At 33.6% G+C, this 22740-nt stretch overlaps 1 protein-coding gene across 4 annotated transcripts in view; it reads left to right on the top strand.

Annotated features, from left to right (window-relative positions):
• The window catches only part of TTLL11 (tubulin tyrosine ligase like 11), a 237202-nt gene that overhangs the window by 202929 nt on the left and 11533 nt on the right, over positions 1 to 22740 (top strand). The window lies entirely within an intron of this gene.

Raw genomic sequence — 22740 nt, 5'->3', positions numbered from 1 at the left:
CTTACTGACCTCCTGCTCTTGGGGTTCATTATATTGATGCCAGACTTTGTGTGAACAGTTAATGAAATTAGAACACTATAACACAGATTCTTGAGCTCAAGCAATTCACACCAGCTTCAGCTTTCCCTGCTCCTGAAGGAATTACAGACATGTACCATCACACTTAGCATATATGTTTTCTTCATGATAGCAACCCCAAACTTCAGCCAACTCTAAATATTGATACCTAAGTATCAGTATTGATAACTATTTGAATGAAAATAAACTTGTCTGGGAAGACATAGATAATTAAATAGCATCTAGGTTATGAAAAGGAAATATTTAAAAAGCAAGCAAATATACAAAATGAGACACTTGGAAAATATAATGCCATTTAACAATATCCTCACTTATTCTCTGTTAGAATACTAATAAGTACTTTGCATCCTGATGAAATTTAATAACATGTAATTCAATACACTCTGGTATGCCAATATAGTTGTAATTTTTATTTTTAAAAAATGGATGTGATGGGATTTTAATTTCCAGTCAAAATAAAAAATCCAAATGAGGACATTATTAAATAAACTAGGGATTCAAAGCCCTTGACTACACATCATCAAATAAATACATCTAATTATCAGCACTGAGCCAGTTCTAACATGAACATCTCATACTCTGGATACATTTCACCAGTGAGAAGCATCTCTTTGAGGAGAATCTTTGTTCTGTTGGTTAAGAAACTGTGCCCAGAAAGCAAGCATCTAGAGTCAGTCAAAAGAGCTGTTTTGGAATCCTGAATCCATCATTTAATAGGTATAAAATGTTGAGCAACATCATATTTCTAATATTCTATTTCTTTTATGAAATGAGGTTGCTAAGGATTGCACTTCATAATTTACAAGTCTATTGTGAGGGTTAAAGTACCTGTTGATAGAGTGCTATATTTGGAAGCAGAGGCTCTGGGTCAGCTCTACTGCTTGATTCATGGGTGACACTGAGCAAGGCATTTAAATTCTTTAAGCCTGGAGGCTTAAAGTAAAATGGAAGGGGGGAAATAGAGTGACAGGAAGGAATTGATCCCTCCTAGCTCTAACTATTATATAATAATACTTTTATAAAGCAAAATACATGAATATATATGTAAGCCATAATGATTGTTGCTATTATCATTATTTAGGTAATAATTAGATTTTCAGGGACTTTCCAACTTCTGGACTTCTTAACAGAATAATTAAAAGAGATACCATTCTGCTTAGTGAGCACAATGCAGAAACATGCTATGTACCACAGACTACTAGATAATGGTTGAAGATTTTTGACTGAAATTGCTTGATAATCTGAAGACAATCAAAAGTACCCTGATAGTAATCCATAGAGAAGTATAATAATAAAAATAACTTTTTTCTTTAGTATTTTAATGTTTACAAACCACTTTCTCCACAGCAGACTTGTGAGTTAAATAGCAATAAGCTGGATTGATATACACTCAACTCTTTAAACTTTGCTTAGAGTGACCAGGCATGATATTGCTTGTGGGTCTTTCTGTCTACTATATAGTGTTTTTCTCTAAGGTATTCTTGTCTGTGTCACAAATCTTGATTCCTAAAACTTCCAGAATTTAGGGAAAGAAAGAATAATAAAGTATTGCCTATGAAAAACATAAGTTGTGCTCAATAGAAGAATTGTCCTGAGCCCTTAAACTACAATTACAAAAAGTTCTCTCCTCAAATCTGTATTATTTGCAAAATAAACACATAGGAAAGAGAGGTCACTGAATTCACAGGTTCTTAGAATCATGTAATATTGGAGCCAGAAAGGACCTTATAAAACAGACTGTTATTTCACATAATATAGCATAATGTTTAGAGCTGGAGGGGAGTTTGGAATATAAAATGCTGGACCACAGAATCTAGGATGTTAGAGATTGAAGGGACGATCTAGAAAAGGGGTTCCTGAGCTAGGGGAGATAAACTTTGAAAAAATATGTATTTAAAAACATTATTCTAAGAAGAGGTCCACAGTTTTCACCCGACTGCAGAGGGGTTCATGACACACAAAAAAATTAAAGATCCCTGATGTACATGTTGTACACTTTGCTGTACATTGATCCTACATTACAAAGTGATTTCTACCCATACAATTAATTAGCACAATTTAAAGACACATTTCCCCCTAATTACCTAGATCTTTACTCCTATTTTCAAACTTTTTGCCAATTCAATGAATACATGGTTTTTGGATGATTTTCCATCTACTTTCTATTTACCAGCTGACTATAGTGTTATAATTAAGATCCACATTGACTTCAAGCTATTTGATCAACAACTGGGTTCTGTTTTTGTTTCCCTTTCTGATTCAGTACATATGCTTAGGCAAGCTACTCAACTTTTATGTGTTTTCTCTATCTGGCATGAAACCATGTTGAAATGTATTTGGCAAACAATTTATTGAATGAAGTATTCAAAAACATTTCCATTTTAAGTTTTTAAGTCACGTGTGTGTGTGTGTGTGTGTGTGTGTGTGTGTGTATGTGAGTGTGTGTACACCATCTCCTTTAAAATACATAGCTGCGGTTGATTTCCAGGAGTCTAGCCAAAATGGCAGAGTAGAGAAGCACTTAGCCGAGTTCTTCCAACATTCACCCCCAAACAATTTTCAAATAACATCTCAAATGGAACAGCCAACAGAATGTTAGAGTGAGGCATTCCTCCAACCCAAGACAACACAGGAGATTAGAAAGAGAGATCTTTGACACAGGGAAGGAGGGTGAGCTAGAACGTAGTGGATCAAACACCAGTGGTAAGACTAAGTTGTGGTGACAGAAGCAGCAGTAGCTTTGGAAACTCTCAAGCCAGAGATGATAAGGGGATCTGGCAAGTGGTCAGAAAGAGATTACAGGTTACTTCTACGTTAGTAGTAGCTTCAGGACTAGACACTGTTTGGCAATTCCATTGTCAATATCTAATTCTTGATCAGTTCAAGGGCAGAGAAGAGCACTTTTAATTAAGAGGAAGTGGAAGCCCTGAGGGATTATATCACTTCTGGCCCTAAAGGATCAAGGACCTTGAGTGCTCTGAGGAGCAATATCAATTGTAATCCCAAGGGATCAGAGGTCCTTTTGGGGTAAGGATTAGAATGCAGACCAGGAGAGCAATGACCACACTTTTCCATGGAACACACCAACACAGAAGCACTAAAAACTTCTGAGCTTCTAGAAATTAGTTCTGAAAACAGCAGTGTGAAAAAGGCTGAAGCATGATTCGCAGTTCTTCCCTTTCCCTCAAGAGAGGAAGAGACCAAAGTTAACAAAATATTTAAAACCAAGAAATAGGATGGGAAAATGAATAACAAAAAAGAAACTAACCACAAAAAGCTACTATGATGGCAGGGAAAATCAAGACACAAACTAAGAAGAAGACAAATAAAGCCAAAATAGCTACAAACAAACCCTGAAAGAAAAAAAAAGTTAATTGAACACAAGCTCAACAAAAAAATCCTGGAAGAACTAAAAAATGATTTCCAAAATCAGAGTAGTAGAGGAAAAATTAGGTAAAGAAATTAAAGCAAAGGAAGAAAATTGAAAACAAAAAAGACAATTAACATCTTGATTAAAAGAAGCACAAATAAATACTAAGAAAATAACATCTTTTTAAAAAGAATTAACCAAGTGGAAAAAGAGGTACAAAAGCTCACCAAAGAAAATAATTCCTTAAAAATTAAATTTGGGCAAGTGAAAACTAATGACTTCATGAGACATCAAGAAACAATAAAGCAAAGTCAGAAGAATGAAAAAAGAAGAAGAAAATGTGAAATACTTCATTGGGAAAACCACTGGCCTGGAAAATAGATTGCAGAAAGACAATTTAAACATTATTTGATTACCCAGAAGCCATGATGAAAAGAAAAAAAGAAAACTAAATATTATATTTCAAGAAATTATATATAAAAAAACCCTGCTTCAATATCTTATTATCAGAGGGTAAAATAGGAATTGAAAGAATCCACTGATCACCACCTGAAAGAAATCCTAGGAATATTATAGACAAATTTCAGAGTTCCCAGTTCAAAGAGAAAATACTAACAGCAGCAAGAAAAAACCATTTAAATATCATGGAGCCACAGTCTCAGGATCTCACAAGATTTAGCATCTGCAGCATTAAAGGATCAGAGAGCTTAGAATACAATATTCTGGAAGGAAAAAAAAAAAACCAAGAAACTGAGTATAAACCTTCAAGGGGGGAAAATTGATATTTAATGAAATAGAGGACTTTTCAAGCATTCCTGATAAAAAGACCAGAACTGAATAGAAAACATGACTTTCAAACACAAAACTCAAGGGGAACACAAAAAGGGAAATATAAAATAGAAATCATAAAGGACCTTTCTATATGGAAAATAATATATGTATCTTTTAAGAACTTTATCCTTATTCAGACATTTAGAAGGATTTTACATAGAAAGAGGGTATGGGAGTGACTCAGATAAGTTAAGTAATAGAGAAGAAAGAGTAATGCCCTGGGAGGAAGGATTAAGAGAGAAGAAAAATGAAGAAAATTATCTCACATTAAAAAAGTCCACAAGGAAGAGCTTTTTAAAGTGAAAGATAAAATGGGAATGCTCAAACCTTTTTTATATCTGCATTGGCTTAAAAAAGAAAACAACAGGAAAGTAGGAAGGGAAAGATGTAAAAGAAAAGACAGTGATAAAAGGGAAGGCAGATAAAAGAAGTCAGTGATCAGAAGCAAAACAGACTTTAAAGGAGGAACAGGATAAAAAGAACATAAACAAAAGAAAATAGCAGGGAGAGATGCACAGTTAGTCATTGTAACTATGAATGTGAATGAGATGAAGTCACTTATAAAATGGAAGTAGATAACAGAATAGACTAAAAACCAGAATTCCACAATATGATATTTACAAGAAACTCATTCTAAACAGAGAGACACATAGTTAACATAAGGGACTGGAGCAGAATCTATTATGCTTCAGTTGAAAAAAATTTTTTAAAGCAGTGATAGTAGTTATTATCTCAGCAAAGCAAAAACAAAAATAGATCTAATTAAAAGGGATAAGCCAGGAAACAACATCTTGTTAAAAATGCATTATAGACAGTGATGTAATATCACTATTAAATTTATATGCATCAAATGGCATAGCATACAAATTCTTAAAGGAAAAGTTAAATGAATTAAACTGTATTAGTAAAGGACCTCAAATTTCCCTTCTCAGAGGCAGATAAATCTAAACATAAAATAAATAAGAAAGAAGTCAAAGCTATGAATACAATCTTAGAAAAAATAGAATGATAGGGCTCTAGAGAAAACTGAATGGGTATAGAAAGGAGAATACCTTTTTCTCAGCTGTACATGGCACCTTCACAAAAACTGATCATGTATTAAGGCAAAAATATTTCACAACCAAACACAGAAAAACAGAAATATTAAATATGCCCTTTTAAGATCAAAATGCAGTGAAATTACAGTTGATAAAGGCTATGAAAGCAGATTAAAAATTAATTGGAATCTAATCCTAAAGAATAAATGGATCCAAGGCCAAAGCATAGAAACAATAATTTCATTAAAGAGAATGAGACAACATTCCAAAATTTCTGGGGTGCAATCAAAGTAATATTTGGGGGAAATTAATATCTCTAAATGTGTACAGCAATAAAAGAGAGAAAGAGCAGATCAGTAAATTTAGCATGCAACTAAAAGAAAAAGAACAAGAAACATTTTAAATCTTGTTAAATAACAAAATGAAAATCCTAAAAATCAAGAAATTAATAAAATTTAAAATAAAGACAAAAACATTTATCTAAGAAATAAACTAGAAGCTGATTTATGAAAAAAAATAGGAATGACATTAATTTGATTTTTAAAAGAAAGAAAGGAACCAAATTGCTAGTATCAAAAATAAAAAGGGTGAATTTAGTATCCATGAAAATGAAATTTATACAACTGTTGTGTTATTTTGTCCAATTATATGCCAGTAAAACTGACAAATTAACTGAACTGGGCGAACATTTACTGCCCAGATTAGCAGCAGAAGAAATAGAAAACTTAAATAACCTTATTTTAGAAAAAAATTAAACAAACCATGATTGAGCTCCCTAAGAAAAAGTTGCCAGGACCAGATGGATTCACAAATGAATTCTACCAAACATTTAAGGAAATCCCAATACTATCTAAGCCATTTGAAAAAATCTGTAAAGCAGTCCTACCAAATTCCTTTTATGATATAAATATGATTTTGATACTTAGAACAGGAAGAGAAAAAATTATCAATTTCCTTACTGAATATTGATGCAAAAATTTTTATTAAAATACTAACAAAGAGATTAAAATACTAGCATCATGAAGATCATATACTGCAGAGTTAAGATTTGTTCTAAGAAAGCAAGGCTGGTTCAATGTTAGGAAAATTATCAGCATAATTGATCATATCAAATAAAAAGTCGTATTATGATGCAGAAAAATTTTTGAAAAATGCAACACCCATTCCTATTAAAAGCATTAGAAATCATAAAAATCAGTGGAACCTCTCTTAAAATGATAAGTAGTATCTCTCGAAAACCAAGAACAAACATTATCTGTAATCACAATAAATTTGAAGCCTTCACAAAATTAAGAGTGAATTAAGAATTTCCATCATTACCACCATTACTCAATATTGTACTAGAAATTCTGGCTATAGCAATAAGACAAAAAATTTTTTTAAATAAAAATAGGCAATGGTGGGGGGACGGGGAGCTATCAGTCTTTGCAGATGATATGAAAGAACCCTAAAGAATCAACTAAAAATCTCAATGAAGGCAAAGTGAAGGAGGGAAGGAGAGAGAAAATTTGGAAATGTCATTTTTTTTTAAGAGTATTAAAATTTTTACATGTAATTAGAAAAAAATTTTTTACAAAGATCAACTAAAAGCTGTTTGAAACAACTTCAGCAAAGTTGCAGGATATAAAATATAATTATGTAAATCATTAGCATCTCTATATACTACTAACAAAACCCAGCAAGAAGAAATAGGAGAAATTACATTAAAAATAATTTCAGACAATATAAAATACATCAGAATCTATCTAGTAAAACAAACCCAGAGAACAGAAATACAAAATATAAAATACAAAAAATACATACAAATAAAGGCAGATCTAAACAATTGGAAAAACATTAATTGCTCATGGATAAGCCAACCAATATAATAAGAATTCTACCTGTATTAATTTACTTATCTGTACCATATCAATCAAACTACCAAAGAACTGTTTTATAGAGCTAGAAAAAAATTGTAAAAAAATAAATTCATTCAGAAAAAAACAAATGTTAAGAATATTAAGTAAATCAATGAAAAAAATATTAAGGAAGATGGTCTAGCAGTTCCAAATTTCAAATTAGATTACAAGATGGTAATCATAAAAGCATTCTGGTACTGACTAAGAAATAGAGTGGGAGATCGCTGGAATAGATTAGGATACAATATACACAGTACTAAATGATCATAGTAATCTAGTGTTTGATAAACTTGAGTCAAGCTTTTGGAGTAAAAAATCTAACATCTGTCAAAAATTTCTGGGAAAACTGGAAAATAGTTTGTCAGAAACTAAGCTTAGACCAATATCTCATACCACATACCAAGATAATAAGGTCAAAATGGATAAATGTTTTAGACATAAAGGGTAATAATATTATAAATAAATTAGGGGAACATGGGAAATGTACTTGTTAGACCTATGGTTAAAGAGTTTATGATCTATGCAATGGAGAAACATAATCTTTTCCCATAAGATCTGGAGGAAGGGCCCAATGCACCATTATTATTCAAATTGTATTAGAAACACAGCCTTGGCAATAAGAGTTGAAAAGAGATTAAAGGAATCAGAATAGGGGGAGAAACCAAACTATCACCTTTTGAGATGATATGATGGTATACTTAGAGAACCCTAGAGATTCTATAAAACCTATTAGAAATAACCATAACTTTAGCAAAGTTGGGTTATAAAAATAAACCCCCAAAAATCCTCAGATTTTAAACATCACAACAAAATCCAACAGCGCGAAAAAGAGAAATTCCATTCAGAATAACTGTTTAACATAAAAATTTGGGAATCTTTCCCAAAGGAAAGTCAGGAATTATATGAGCAAAATTACAAAAACTTTCCACACAAATAAAGTCAGAAAACAATTGGAAATATTAGTTCCCTGATAAGTGGGAATATAATAAAAAGCAATATCCCTAAACTAATCTATTTATTTAGTGCTAACCAACAGACCAAGAAAATATTTTAAGATCTAGAAAAATAAGAACAAAATTCATATGGAATAAAAAAGGTCAAGAATCTCAAAAGAATTAATGAAAAAAATCAAATGAAGGTGGTAGCTGTACCTGATCTAAAACTATATTATAAAGGGTCACCAAAACCAGGGGCTAAAAAAGATTAGTTGATCAGTGGAACAGGTTAGGTTCACGCAGAAGTCAATATAGAATTTAGGTTTGACAAACCAAAGATCCAACTTTTGGGATAAGAATTATTATTTGACAAAACCTGGGATAACGAAATTTATTTTAAATATTTAAAGAAAGATCAAAATTCCATGATTTGAATAAAGAACAGATTATAAACAAATTGAAGGAACATAGGAAGTTTTTTCCTCGACCATGGAGGAGGAAGAAATTTTGGACTGACAAATAGAGACCAATATTGATCACAAAATAGAAAATTTTGATTAACAAATTAAAAGCCTTTGTAAAACAAAACTAATGTAAATAAGATTAAAGGAAGCCGGGAAAAATTTCACAGTTAAAGGTTCTGAAAAGGCCTCATTTCCAAAATATATAGAGAACTGACTCTAATTTATAAGAAACCAAACTATTTTCCAATTGATAAATGGTCAAAGGATATAAAGACAATTTTCAGATGATGAAATTGAAATTATTACCACTCATAGAAAGAGTGTTCCAAATCATTATTAACGAGAAACAAATTAAGACAACCGATAAATACACCCGTCGATTCTAAGATGACAGGAAAAAATAATGATGATTGTTGGAGGGGAGCGGAAAACTGGGAAATGATTAATTGTTGGTGGAGGTGAACTAACCAACCATTCTGGAAATCTGAATTATGCCCAAAAGTTATCAAACTGTGCATATTTGATCCAGCAGTGTTTCTACTGGGCTTATACCCTAAGGAGATATTAAAGAAGGGGAAAGGGACCAGTATTGGCCAAAATGTTTGGGCAGTCCTGTTTGTAGTGGCTAGAAGTTGGAAACGAGGGATTTTAATTGAGAATGGTTGGGAAATTTGTATATGAATATTATGGAATATTATTGTTCTGTAAGAAATGACCCAGGATGAAACAAGAGAGACTTGGAGAATTAAGAACTAATGCTAAGTGAAATGAACAGAACCAAGAGATCGTTATATACGTCAACAATCATACTGTATGAAGATGTAATCTGATGGAAGTGGATTTCTTTGACAAAGAGACCTAATTCAGTTTCAATTGATCAAGGATGGACAGAAGCAGCTACACCCAAAGAAAAACACTGGGAAATGAATGTAAACTGTTTGCATTTTGTTTTTCTTCCCAGGTTATTTTTACCTTCTGAATCCAATTCTCCTGTGCAACAAGAGAACTGTCTCGGTTCTGCACACATATATTGTATCTAGGATATACTAGGACATATTCAATATATATAGGACTGCTTGTCATCTAGGGAGGGGTGGGGGTATGGAAGAAAATTGAACAGAAGTGAGTGCAAGGGATAATGTAAAAAAAATTACCCTGGCATGGATTCTGTCAATAAAAAGTTACAAAAAATAAAATAAAATAAAATAAAATACATTTGCAAAAAAAAAAGTTTATGATCAAATAAGAGAGAGATGATCTTAAAAGTAAAATAGATAATTTTGACCACATGAAATTAAAAAGCTTTTATACACACAAACCACGTGGAGTGAAAATTTAAAAAAAAAAAGGAAACTGAGGAAAAATATTATAAGAAGTTTCTGTAATGCGGATTTCATTTCCTAAATATATAGAGAACTGAGCCAAATTTTAAAATAACAGCTTTTCCCCAGCTGATAGAGAAATCAAAGATGTCAATAGTCACATGAAAAAATGCTCTTAATCATTATTAGAGAAATGCAAATTAAAACAATTCTAAGGGAACACCTCATACTTATCAGAATGTTAACATGACAGAAAAGGAAAATGACAAATATTGGGTGGAATGTGGAATAATTGGGACACTAATGCTCATTTTGTTAGAGTTGAACTAATTCAACCATTCTGGAGAACAATTTGCAACTACTTCCAAAGGACTATAGAATTTTGACCCAACAATATCACTACTAGATCTTTATTGTAAAAATATCAAAGAGAAAAAAATTTGTATAAAACATTTACAGCAGTTTTTTTAGGTGAATTGAATTAGAATTCAAGAGGATAATCATAAATTGATTGTGTGATGGAGTACTATTGTGCTATAAGAAATGATGAGCAGCATGGTTTCAGCAAAACCTGGGAAGACTTATATGAATTTATGCAAAATGAAGTGAGCAGAACCAAAAGAACATTATCTACAATAACAGCAATATTTTGAGGATGATCAACTATAAAGCCTTAGTTACTTTTATCAAGACAATGATCCAAGACAGCTCCAAAGAGCACATGATGAAAAATGACTGGTGAACTCTGAATGCAGATTGAAGCATATTTTTTCTTCTTCTTTTCTTGTTATTTTTATTTTACTTGTGTTTTCTTTTATAACATGGCTGATATGAAAATTTGTCTTGCATGACCTCACCCATAATTGAAATCAAAGTGCTTGCCTTCTCAAAGAAGTAGGGCAGGATGGAGGGAGAATTTGGAACTCAACATTTTTTTTAAGTGATTGTAAAAAATTGGGAAATAGCTAATAAAATTAAATCATTTTAAAATATTTTTTAAAATATGTATAGCAGCTCTCTTTTCGGGGCAAAAAAAATTGGAAATTGGGGGGATGCCCATTTATTGGGGGAATGGCTTAATAAACTCTGGTATGTGTTTGTAATAGAATATATTATTCTATGGGAAATGATAAACAGGATGTTCTCAGAAAAACCTGGAAAGTCCTATATAGATTCAAGCAAAGCAAAATAATAGCAATATTCTGGGATGACAGCTATAAATGACTTTGCTATTCTCAGTAGAACTCATCAATGACTGCTCTGAAAGACTTATGATGAAAAATCCTATGAACACCCAAAGAAGGAACTGATTTGTGTCTGAATACATATTGAAGCATTCTTTCTCTCTCTCTCTCTCTTTCTTAAACTTAATTTTTCTTAAGGATTTTTATTTTTATTAAGGTAGGAGATCTATATTTTCTTTTACAACTTTACTTTTATGGAAATATTTTGCCTAATGTCATATGTGGTTTCTTAATTGTGGGTTGGGATAAGGGAGAGAACTTAGAACTCAAAAATTTTAAAAACAAGTATTTTTTTTGTCTTAAATGTAATTTGGGGAAAATATTATATTAAAAAGAAACAGTTAAAAATAGCTGCTACCTATAAAAAGACTTTAAAGAATATGCTATCTTTGATGACATTTTGAATCTATTTTGGAATTATAGGAATTATGGGATATAGAATTTTAAAGCATGATGGATGCATAAACTGTTAGAGCTGGAAGGACCTTAGATCTTAGACTAAAAAAATGTTAGAGCTAAACAGAACTTTAGAACATAGACTGTTAATGTGAGATCATGGATGAGCCTCTGAAAAGGAGCACTAGTTCTCAAAGGATGGCAAAGGAAACAGTTTATTGCAGGCATACATATGTTTAGCTCTCCATTCCTTTGTTCTCATAGGTAAACACAAGGTGATAGTGGGGGTGTACAGTGAGATTCTTACCCTGATCAAGTACACAGAGCTCTGGGTCACTGCCTTTTATATCTTTGTGTTGTTGTCATTGCTGGACAGATTCAGAGAGATTTGTGAGGGAGGGAAAAGTCATTAGAAGGCCCAAAGTAGAACACCTCTCTCTCCCTCCACCCCTGCCTTATTGACCACAAGAACACTGTGATTAGGAAAACTTGCTAACCTTGCATACTTAGATTAAATTAAATTTACTAAACTGATTATGATCAGGAGAGCCTTACATTTCTTGTCTATATGAAGCTGACTAAACCAATATCAAGGACATAGGAACATAATACATAGGTGCAACATAGACAAATCAACTAGGACTCAAACATGAAGTCTGTCCTATCAAAGCCTAGAAATAGGTCAGAACTCCCAATTAAAATATTCAGTATAGAATGTGAGAGCTGGAACAGGACCTTTGAACAAAAGCAAACAAAAAAATTAAAATCTAGAAATTTTAAGCCAGACAGTGATTTTAGAGACCATCTACAATTCCAACAATGATCTATAAACTCCCTCATTTTACAGATCAGGAAATGGACATCTTAGAAGGAAATTTAGATCTTTCATCCAGGAGATTAAACCAACAAGCATATAAGAAGCATTAAATAAATGTTCAGTTGAACTAGTTGGAAAAGGGTCTTATCTGTGATGAATATTGCCTGATGTCATGTTGGTATCCATGTTCTTGGAATTCCTCTTAAAGGAACCTGAAGATCCACAGTTCATTCTAAACTCTTTGTTTTCATCATTCTCCATGTATCTTTAGTAGTTCTCATAATCTGAGGGAATGAAGAACAGTAACAACCAGAAATAATAAGGGAGGTTTCCTGGGCACAGTGGCACTTAAGTTGAACTCTAAAGGAAAACAATGATGATAAACTTCAGGGATCTATCTTCCAAACAATATAATTTATGTAAAGCACTATATAAATATTCTACGTTGTAAGTTTATTTTTAATTCTTTAAAAATCTATTCTATCATCTACTATTGTATTCTAACATTCTGCATTTTAAGGTATCTTCTTTCACCTAAGATCTCTTCTAGATCTAACATTTTATATTCTAAAGTCTTTTCTTGATCTAATATTCAGTGGATTTTATCTTGTGTATGTATCATTTTTTATGTTTCCTGCTAAATAAATTTATCTTCACCTACCATATATATTCAACATATATGGAATTAGAAGGAAAATTCTAGGGAGCATCAGCAAAATGAAAACAGTATGTAGGTCTGAGACAATACTTTTATATTGTTTGTGCTTGTGTCTTTTTTTGCTTCTATCTGCTAACTAAGTTAAAGGCTGTCATCTTACATCAAGACCAGAGAATCTATCAGGAAAGTAGAGGGAAACATTTGGAAATCAGTAACTAGGTGAAATAAAGTAGCTAACCTGAAATCTCTGTGCGTCCTGTGGCTTTTATATTGCAAACAGATAGTTTGTCACAGGATAAAGCCACAAGAATTAGCTAAGATTGCTGCTAAAAATTAAATAATTGACTATGGTATTTGCTTTGATCAAGCAAGTATAGAGAGCAAGAAAAATTTTGTTGTGACCTGCAAAAAAAGTGTGCTGTTTTTGTTTCTAGTTGTACAATGCAAAGCTTACATATGTACAAAATCTTTATTCTAGAGAAGAAAATGAAAAATTTCAAATAATGTAATTCTCCAGTTGTAATAAAGAATGAAGTGTCTCTAAAAGAATGATCATAAGTAAGAAGAAATGAGTAGCATTGTTGGTGACTTCTAATGAGGGATATCAAGACAAACTACTGAGTCACTACTGAGTCAACGATAGGGTTGACAACTTCCTGGGGCATGTATTCAGGATACAGCAGAAAACATTCTGAGAATTGTCAATTCAATCAACAAATAACTCCTTGTCATGATTTATGTGGAGACAAATTATGCCAACAGAAGGAACCTAGAAAACCTTGCTAAAGATTATGACATTCTAGGCTAAAGATTATGACATTCTAGGCAAAAAGGTGAAACTTTTGGGTGCATAGTTGGCATTTTCATCACTTATGCTGATTGAATTTGGAGGATTTAGAAAACAAAGTCATATTTGAAAAGTGAAGAGCCAACAAGAGAACAACTTATAGTTCCAGGCCATAGATTACAATAAAGAAATGAAAGACTCTTAAGAATGGACTGCATTTGAAAAAGAGCTGCCAAAAGCATACTTTCTTGCAAATCTAAACAACATAACTTTGAACTGAAAAAGGAAAAGGGAAGGAGAAAACTGGCTACTTAGAGCTTAGGAGCCTAATACAGTAGAGAGTATACAGGCACACTATAGTTTAAAAAATATATATAGATGGAAAGGAAAAGTAATTCAGAGGATATAATATTTACAGAAAAGTTGACAAGAAGAGCTTTGGCCTTATACAATATACAAATGTACAAATATGACTAATAGTAATAAGCTAATTCAAAGACACAGATTTGACCTCATAGTTTACACTGACTTGGTGAGATGGGACTCACTGCTGATCTGGCCTGTCTCAGGAAATTAAATTTCAACATACTTTCATCCTCTAAAGTCATCCTGGCCCAAGGCCTTTGAGTCCTGCTTTGTCCTTTAGGCAGGATCAGAACCTGTACATCTCCTTGACTGTTTCTTTGTTCTTCACTGGCCACCAGTTTAGGAACAAAGATCTTTTGAGCTCCTATCCACCAAAATACTCAGCCTTAGAATAAATCCTGACCTGAGTTCAAATGTGGCTTCAGACACTTAACACTCAATACTTTTTAGCTGTGTGACTCTAGGCAAGTCACTTAACCCCAATTGCCTCAGCAAAAAAAAATAAATAAACTCTTCTTTGGGGGGAAAAAAAATTAAGTCCTGAGTCCTAATGCCTTACCCCTCTATAACAAGCATGGCTCCAAGACTCCAAACATTTCTGCCTTGATCACGTGATGAGACCAAATTAGGCATTTGCCCTTGTCCCATGCCACATCAACCACAGTCTAGGAACGAAGAACCTTCCTGCACCTTAAGAAGATGAGCGAGTCCTGGTGCAGGGCTGATTTAATTGGCTGTCCCTTGCCTTGACTGTCAAATAAAAGAGCCAGGATTTTGATATCTACCTTGCTACAGCACTTCCTAGCTGTGTGACCTGACCCTGGGCAAGTCACTTTTTTTTTTTTTTTTTTTTTTTTTGGCTGAGGCAATTGAGGTTAAGTGACTTGCCCGGGATCAGGTCACACAGATAGGAAGTGTTAAGTGTCTGAAAGCAGATTTGAACTCCAAGGCTGGTGCTCTATCCACTGCGCCACCTAGTTACCCTCTATTTTTCCTTTTTTCTCTTCTCTTCCCCCACCCTAGAAATTACCATTAAATATATACATATACAAGCATATATACATATATAAAACCACATATTAATTCTTTCTCTAGATGCAGAAGGAATCTACTTTCATACGTCCTTTGTAGTTAATTTGGGTATTTACAATAGTCAAAAAACTTAATCACTCATTCTCAAAAAATATTATCATATATAACATTTTCTTGATTTTGCTCTTTTCATTCTTCATTATTTCATAGAAGCCTTTCCTTGTTTTTCTAAGATCATTAAGTTCATCAGTAATATGCCATCATAATCATATATCACCAACTTGTTCAAACATTCTCCAATTAATGGGTAATTTTCAATTCTTTACCCCCACACAATGAACATCTACAGATATTTTAGAATATTTAGATTCTTTTTCTTTTTTCCTAATCATCTTGGGAACCAAGCCTAATAGTAATGTTATGGGGTCAAATGGTATAGATAATTTATTAATTCTTTGGGCATCAAAATCACTGTTCTTTAACATTTTTATATAAGTGGACTGATAGATTTGAAGGATACTGTAGTCATGGTTTAGACTTCAGCAAATATAAATATAATATAAAGTTCCTTACCTGAATTCCAAAAGTGAACTACAAGTATTATATGGAATGGGAAAGAAGTTGAGAAAGGTGGCAAGCAAGTAGCTTATGTAAAAAAGCTGTGGGTTTTAATGGGTATGAGTCAACAGCATGATTTTGTACCTTATGATGTTAATGTTATTCTAGACTACCTTACACAAATCCATAATATCCAGAATAAAAGACAATGAGTTTCTCCAATAGTTTCTGCTATGGGTAGGGTATCTTGAGAGTAGTGAATTCATTTCTGAGCAGTGTGTTTTAGCAAAATATAGTGTATTTTCAGATGGAGTATGTTTAGAAGAGGATGACCAGATTGGTGATCTCACTTCACATACCCAAACCACTGATAAATCTTATTTTTTCTATCTTCACAGCATCTCTTGTATATGTTCCCTTCTCTCCATTCACATAGGCAGTCCTTATCACTTCTCTTCTAGACTAAAGACTGGTATTTGCAAAAACCTTCTAATTGATGTCTCAGTTTCAAATATCTTTTCATTTCCACTCCACCTTTTCTTGGCTGTCAAAGTTCTACCCACTTCACACAAATCAAGATACCACTGTAATGAATAAAGGATGGAAGAGGAGGAAGTGGAGAAAGAAGAAAGAGGAAGGAGGGAGGAGGAAGAAGAGGAGAGCCTAATCTAGATCTATTTGTTGGAAGAAGGAAAGGAGCCTGGAAATAAGGAAAGAGGGAGTGAATGAATAGTTAAGTTTCTTGAGGAGATAGGAGAGGATGAGATCAACAGTAAAAGTTGTGGGACTACCCTTGATATGGAGAAATCTCAAAGTCTGAAGTCAGTCAAAAAGCATTTACTAAGTCGTTATTTTATATCAGACTTTGTGATTAATGAGATACTAATAGAGACAAAAACAGTCCTTTTCCTTAAAGGAACTCATATTGGGGGGGAAAAACTAACTACTGGGAAGAATGTTTTTCCTTCAGTCCTAGACAAACATTAACTATAGATGATGGCCCAGAATGCAATGAATAACCTTTCCAAATTAAGGTCTTTCCCAGGTCTTAGTCTGTCTGAGCACACCCATTTGATGACCAAAGACTGGAAAAGAGCTAAGACAAAAGATGACTCAATTTATCATTTCAAAGATAGCAATCTGGAAGATTGCTCTCCCTTGGAGAGTCTAGCCAGGACAAAATAAAATTGCTTATTGCAACAACAATCCCTTCGTCCTTCCATAAACTCTTTGAGATCAGGGACTGATTTATTTGTGAATTTGTATCTCTAGGACCTGAGAGATAGTAGAGACTTAATAAATTGCTTGTTGATTTATTGATTGAAAATTCCTAAAAAAAAGTTGCTTCACCCACTATTCAATTCTCAGTTATTTGCTATCTTATTTCTCCTCCTCCTCAAGTAAAACTACTCTCCATAGCATTATCAACTATCTCTTTAACTGCTAACTAGGCCTTTTCTCTATCCAGCCCATCTTAACTCCAGGTTTTGATTCTTGACTATCCCTTTACCTGGATACTCTCTGCTCAACTCAACTTGGCTTTTCCCTCTCAGCTTTTTTTCCTTTTCTTTTTCTTTTTTTTTTTTTTTGTGTAACAATAACTTAGCAATAAACACCACTATCCCTCCCATAGGATCTTTAGATAGCACATGTTGTTACTTTATGCTCATCATAATTAACAGATTTGTTTGTTTTTTTAACTTGATCATCTGACACCACCATAATCCACTGCATTTGATTCTCTCCTAGATGTGCTCGCCTGCTTGAGTTTTTATTACATCATTCTCATTTCTCTTCCTACTTATCTCCTCCTTAGTCTTCTTTGCTTAATTGTCATCCATATTTTGCTCCCTAAGTATGGATATATCCCAAACATCTATCCTGGGTTTTTCTCTCTACACTCTTTTACTAACTTTATCAGCTTTCGTAGGTTCATGTGTAACCCTAGTCTTAATTCTGAACTTGTCTCATATTGTTAAATGCCTATTAGAAATTTCAAAATGCATCCTGTAGACTTTTAAAATACAACATGCTCAAAATAGAACTTCTTACCTTTTCCCCCCAAACTACTTCTCTTCCTAAATGTCTTATTTCTGTCAAAAGTTAGATCACCCTCCAAGTTTCCCCAGTCTTCCACCTCAGCATTATCCTTTATTCCTCACTCTCATCCTGCAGATTCAGCCATTTGCCAAATTTTGTCATTTCTGCCTCCACAACATTTCTCTGCCAATAGTCTCAAAACATAGGTCTGAATATGTCACTCCTCTGTTCAGTAAATCCCAGGACTTCCTATTACTGCTAGGATAAAAAACAAGCCACCCTTTTGGCATTTTAATGCCAACCTGATTTAAACTTGTCTTTCTGACCTTATTATATACATTATTATTTAGCTAACATGTCTTTTCTGTTGTTTTTCATATAAGATATTTTATCTCCTATCTCTGTGCCTCTGCATTGACAGGAAGTAATCCACCCTTGGAATACACACTTCTTTCTTAACTTCATCTCTTAGATTCCATAGTTCTCTTCAGAAGTTTGGCTCAAATGTTAGAGCTTATAAGAGGTTCTTTCACCCATTGCTAGTGTTTCTCTAATACCAAATTACTTTGTATAGTACACACAAGCACAAGTGTGTATACACATACATACATACACCTATGTGTATCTACATATAATCTACATATATCATATATCTGTATATCTACAAAGATTTTATATATATATATACACACATATATATACATACACAAAGATATAGATAGGTAGACAGACAAATAGATACAAATGTTTCATTTATGTCTTGTTATAGCTAGCCTATTCTATTGATCCATTTTTCTATTTTTCAACTATTTTCTAGTCTGGGATAGTTTGAATAACTGATGCTTCATCATAAATTTTGAAATCTAGGAATCCTGCCTGCTTTATTCTTTTTTCCCCCAATATTGTCCTTGAAATTTTTAATCTTTTTTTCCTTTTCAAAATTTTGTGTTGTTTTGATAATTTGTTGACTTAAAATTTGAATGCAACACTAAAGCTGTACATAAATTCTGATATAATATTCATTTTTTCCTATATTTTTATGGCCTATTTGTGAACTTTGAAATATTTCCAATTATTTAGTTCTTCCTTTATATTTATAAAGATTGTCTCATTTTTGTATCCTGTTACTATGCTGAAGCTATTCTCAATCAGTGAATGTCTCCATTGATTCTCTAGGGTCTTCCAAGGAAAATCATCTCATTGTCTGCAAATAGGAATAATATATCTCCTTTTGTGAATGTTTATTCCTGAATTTCTTTCATTATGATGCTATAAATAACATTTCTAGTAGTATATAAAATAATAGCAGAGAAAAAAAAATTTGACATTTAAAGCCCTCTACCTTCTACCATCATCTCCCCCCTACATTTCCAGACATTTTATACTATTCACCTTTATTTCCTATACATTCCAGACAAACTAATTTACTAGCCTTTCTTAGAATCTGACAATACAATTTCTATCTTGATGCTTTTGCATACACAATCTCCCAAGTCTGGAATTTACTTCTACTTTAACTTTGCCTCTTAAGAGTCCTAGTTTCCTTCAAGATTCCACTCAGGTTCCACCTTCTACTTCCTTCCTACCTTCTTTCCACCTCCAGTTGATCCTCTTAGTTGTTAGTATTTTCTCCCTCCTCAAATTATTGTGGTTTTACTTATTTATTTACATGTTGTGTCCACCTGGTAAAATGGAAGCCCCTTGAGACTACAGACTTATGTTTTTGTTTTTATGTTCCTACTGCCTAGAAAAATATAGTGCACAAAGTTTTTGTTCATCCTTTATTTTTGACAAGGACCAATGACATTATAGTATGATATCTTGACCCACACATGAATTGGATTAAGTGAGGCAGAGTCACACAGAGTCGTCAGCCTCACTTTCTCTTTCAGAGTCATCAAAATCCAGCGGCAAGACAAAAGTCAAGATGACTGGTGATGGTCTGAGATGCAGTGGATGACCTTTGTGTCTTTGATGTCTGACCAAGTTCTAAGTGCTTACAGTGCCTGCTTCAGATACCTTCATTTGGAATAAATTATTCTTATCTGTCAATTCTGCTGAGGGGGAAATCATACTTGAGGGTATACATCATCCCAATTCACAGACAGAGTTGAAGCCTATCAGTTGCCCTTAGCCAGGTTTATCCCATCTGCCAAGACAGTTTTACGAGGGTGTGGCAGCTCCGATGTACTCCGATTAAGTACATGCTATGGTTTCTTGGAGTCACACATGAGATATGAATGACAGATAGACAGCAAAGCTAACTGAACATCCCTGAAAAGGGAACCCTTTAGAGTGGGTTCATGAAAAGGTGGACACAACTGAATAGTGAACAGAGTAGCTAGTTAATAAACGCGTATTGAATTGAATCAACCTATATCAAAGCCTAATGGGCAGCTAGGTGGCACAGTGAATAGATCTGAAGCCAGAAAAATCTGAATTCAAATTTGTCCTCACCTACTTATTAGTTGGATGACCTGGGTAACAGTTTATCTCTCATTTGTCAATTGAGCTGGAGAAGGAAATGGCAAACACTCCAGTATTTTTGCCAAGAAAAATTCTAAAGAGGTCACAAAGAATCAGATACAATTGTAAGTAGCTTAACAACAATCATGCTTCTATATTGTATGGTCCTCTCCATGTTCTAAACACATTTAAAGGGCTAAGATTCTATATTTTAAGACCCCTCAGTGTTTACATTCTGTGCTTTTATGACTACTTTTACTGCTGTTTAATTTCAGTCCTATCTAGACTTAGGGGAAAAGCTCAGTACTGACAGTTTCAGAACCTTCATGAAACTTCTATTTGGGAAAACATTAACTGGTCCCTGGATGGCACCAGTGTTGGACACATGCACAGTGAAAGAAATATTTTCCTGCATTAATAAAATTACCTTTTCTAAAGAAAGCAATTTGCATGTTAATGTTTTAGGTAATTCTCTGCAGCTTGAGTGCCCCTCAGGGCTATAATTTCTCACTGATGAAGTGACAAAAATAAAATGTAACATAAAGGAAAAATTTTCTTCTCTCTAATTTGCGTCAAGTTGAAATCTACTGTTCTGTTATTCCTGACACTGATCTGCCTCCCATCATTTCACTTAGTGACAGATTTACCTTGAAGAACATGACATTCAGTGAATCTTCTTGAGGAAAAGAGAGGCATCCTTATTGGCAATTGGTATTATTACCACCTATGGATATCCCTGGAGATGGCTCTCCACTCAATTTTGGGGCCTCTTGCATGGTTCTGTGCTAGTCAGATCATATTATGTTTTGGGGAGGGATATAAGGAGTGAAGGGTGGAAACAAGACTTGAATACATGCCATAATGTCAGGGAGAAGTGTTGGATGTGTGTCCAGAAAACAGCAATTTGGATTGATATCAAGATTCCTTTTATTTCTCTCCACTGAAACCCCTCTCTAAACACTTGGGAAATCAATCCAGTATTGGATAGCTAGGTGCAAAAACTTACAATAACAATGTTGTAACATTGCCTGTGGCCTTGATCATAACAATCATTTAACCCCACAACCACAATTTTTCAGAGGGTCCCTTAAGGTCACTCATAATCCCTTGGTATGATCTTGAATATTTACCTCACAGGGAGTACCAATCTACTCTAATCCAACAAATATATATTAAGAGCCTGACTTCTATGACACTATGACATGCAGAGGTTGGGGATTTGAATGAGGAACATTGTATAATGTTAGACTTTTTTCAATATGTTGGTTAATTTTGCTGAAAATTTATTCTCATTTATTTTTGAAGTAAGAAATAGTTCTTTGGGGGATTTGGAGGAAGGTGGAACCCTCAATCTAAAGGGAAATCTGAAGACAAAGGGGTAGGTTTGGGGACATATTCATGGATTCCCTTTTGTACTAATTGAATTTGAAATGCCAATTAGATATCCAAGAGGTAATATTCAGTGGACAGTTACTAATGTCCTTCATTTTATATGTGAGAAAACTGAGGCCCAGAGAAGAGAATCTGACTTGCTAGTGTCACATACCTAGTAAAGAGCAGAGTCAGAACTCAGATCCAGATCCTCTTTCTATGTACTCTCCTATTTTCTTCCCTGAGATCCCTGGCGCCTTCTGTTTTGTACTCCATACCTCTACACTGTAGAAACCAGGTCCACTCTTTAAGTGACCCCTCACTCCTCATACCTGGTCTATCCTTGACCCTCAAGGTAAAATCCTGGCTTTATTAGGAGTGATCTCATTTTCCTCCTTTGTAAAATAAGGAAGCAGATTATTAGATAATCTCTAAAATCCCTTTCAACACTTGGGTTTGTGATCCCAGATTACAGGGGATTGAGATTCCAGTTTAGTATACAGAAAATTACCTAACAATTAGAGCAGGCTAATAAAGAAATTGATTCCCTTCTGAGATAGTTAACTTAAAAGTTTTATGTTGATGTAAATTGTTGCTATTGATTTTCTCATCTTTTGAGACCTATTCCATTAAAAGTTGCATAATCACTTCTTGGAAATTTCGTAGAAGGGAATGATGTTACATGTGGACTTCAGAAGTCATTTAGCTCATGAGTCTAGAATACCAAGATATGGATGAAGTAGAGGAACTTCTGGAGTTTGGACAACCTTTAGAATGGCCCAATTTTCCCAAAACAAAACAAACAAAAAACCCATCTAACCTTTATAAATTAAAAGCAATCTTAAAAGAGAATATTCTTTTTTACGTGGCTTTGAATGCAACACTTACTAGTGACTCCGATTAAGAAATTCACAATACTTCTTAAGCTTTTTAGTTCATATATGAAATGGGTATAATAACACTTTCACCACTTGTCTCCCAGAGTTTTTACAAGAAAAAAAACTCAAAGCTAAAAGGAACCTCAGAATTTGGAAGGTTAATTGTTCATAAACTTGAAATCACTATTGAAA

Source organism: Sarcophilus harrisii, chromosome 2 (genome assembly GCF_902635505.1).
Source record: "Sarcophilus harrisii chromosome 2, mSarHar1.11, whole genome shotgun sequence".
Classification (NCBI taxonomy): Eukaryota; Metazoa; Chordata; class Mammalia; order Dasyuromorphia; family Dasyuridae; genus Sarcophilus; species Sarcophilus harrisii.
Note: the sequence above shows the minus strand (reverse complement) of the source record. Positions and strands in the feature narration are given on the sequence as shown.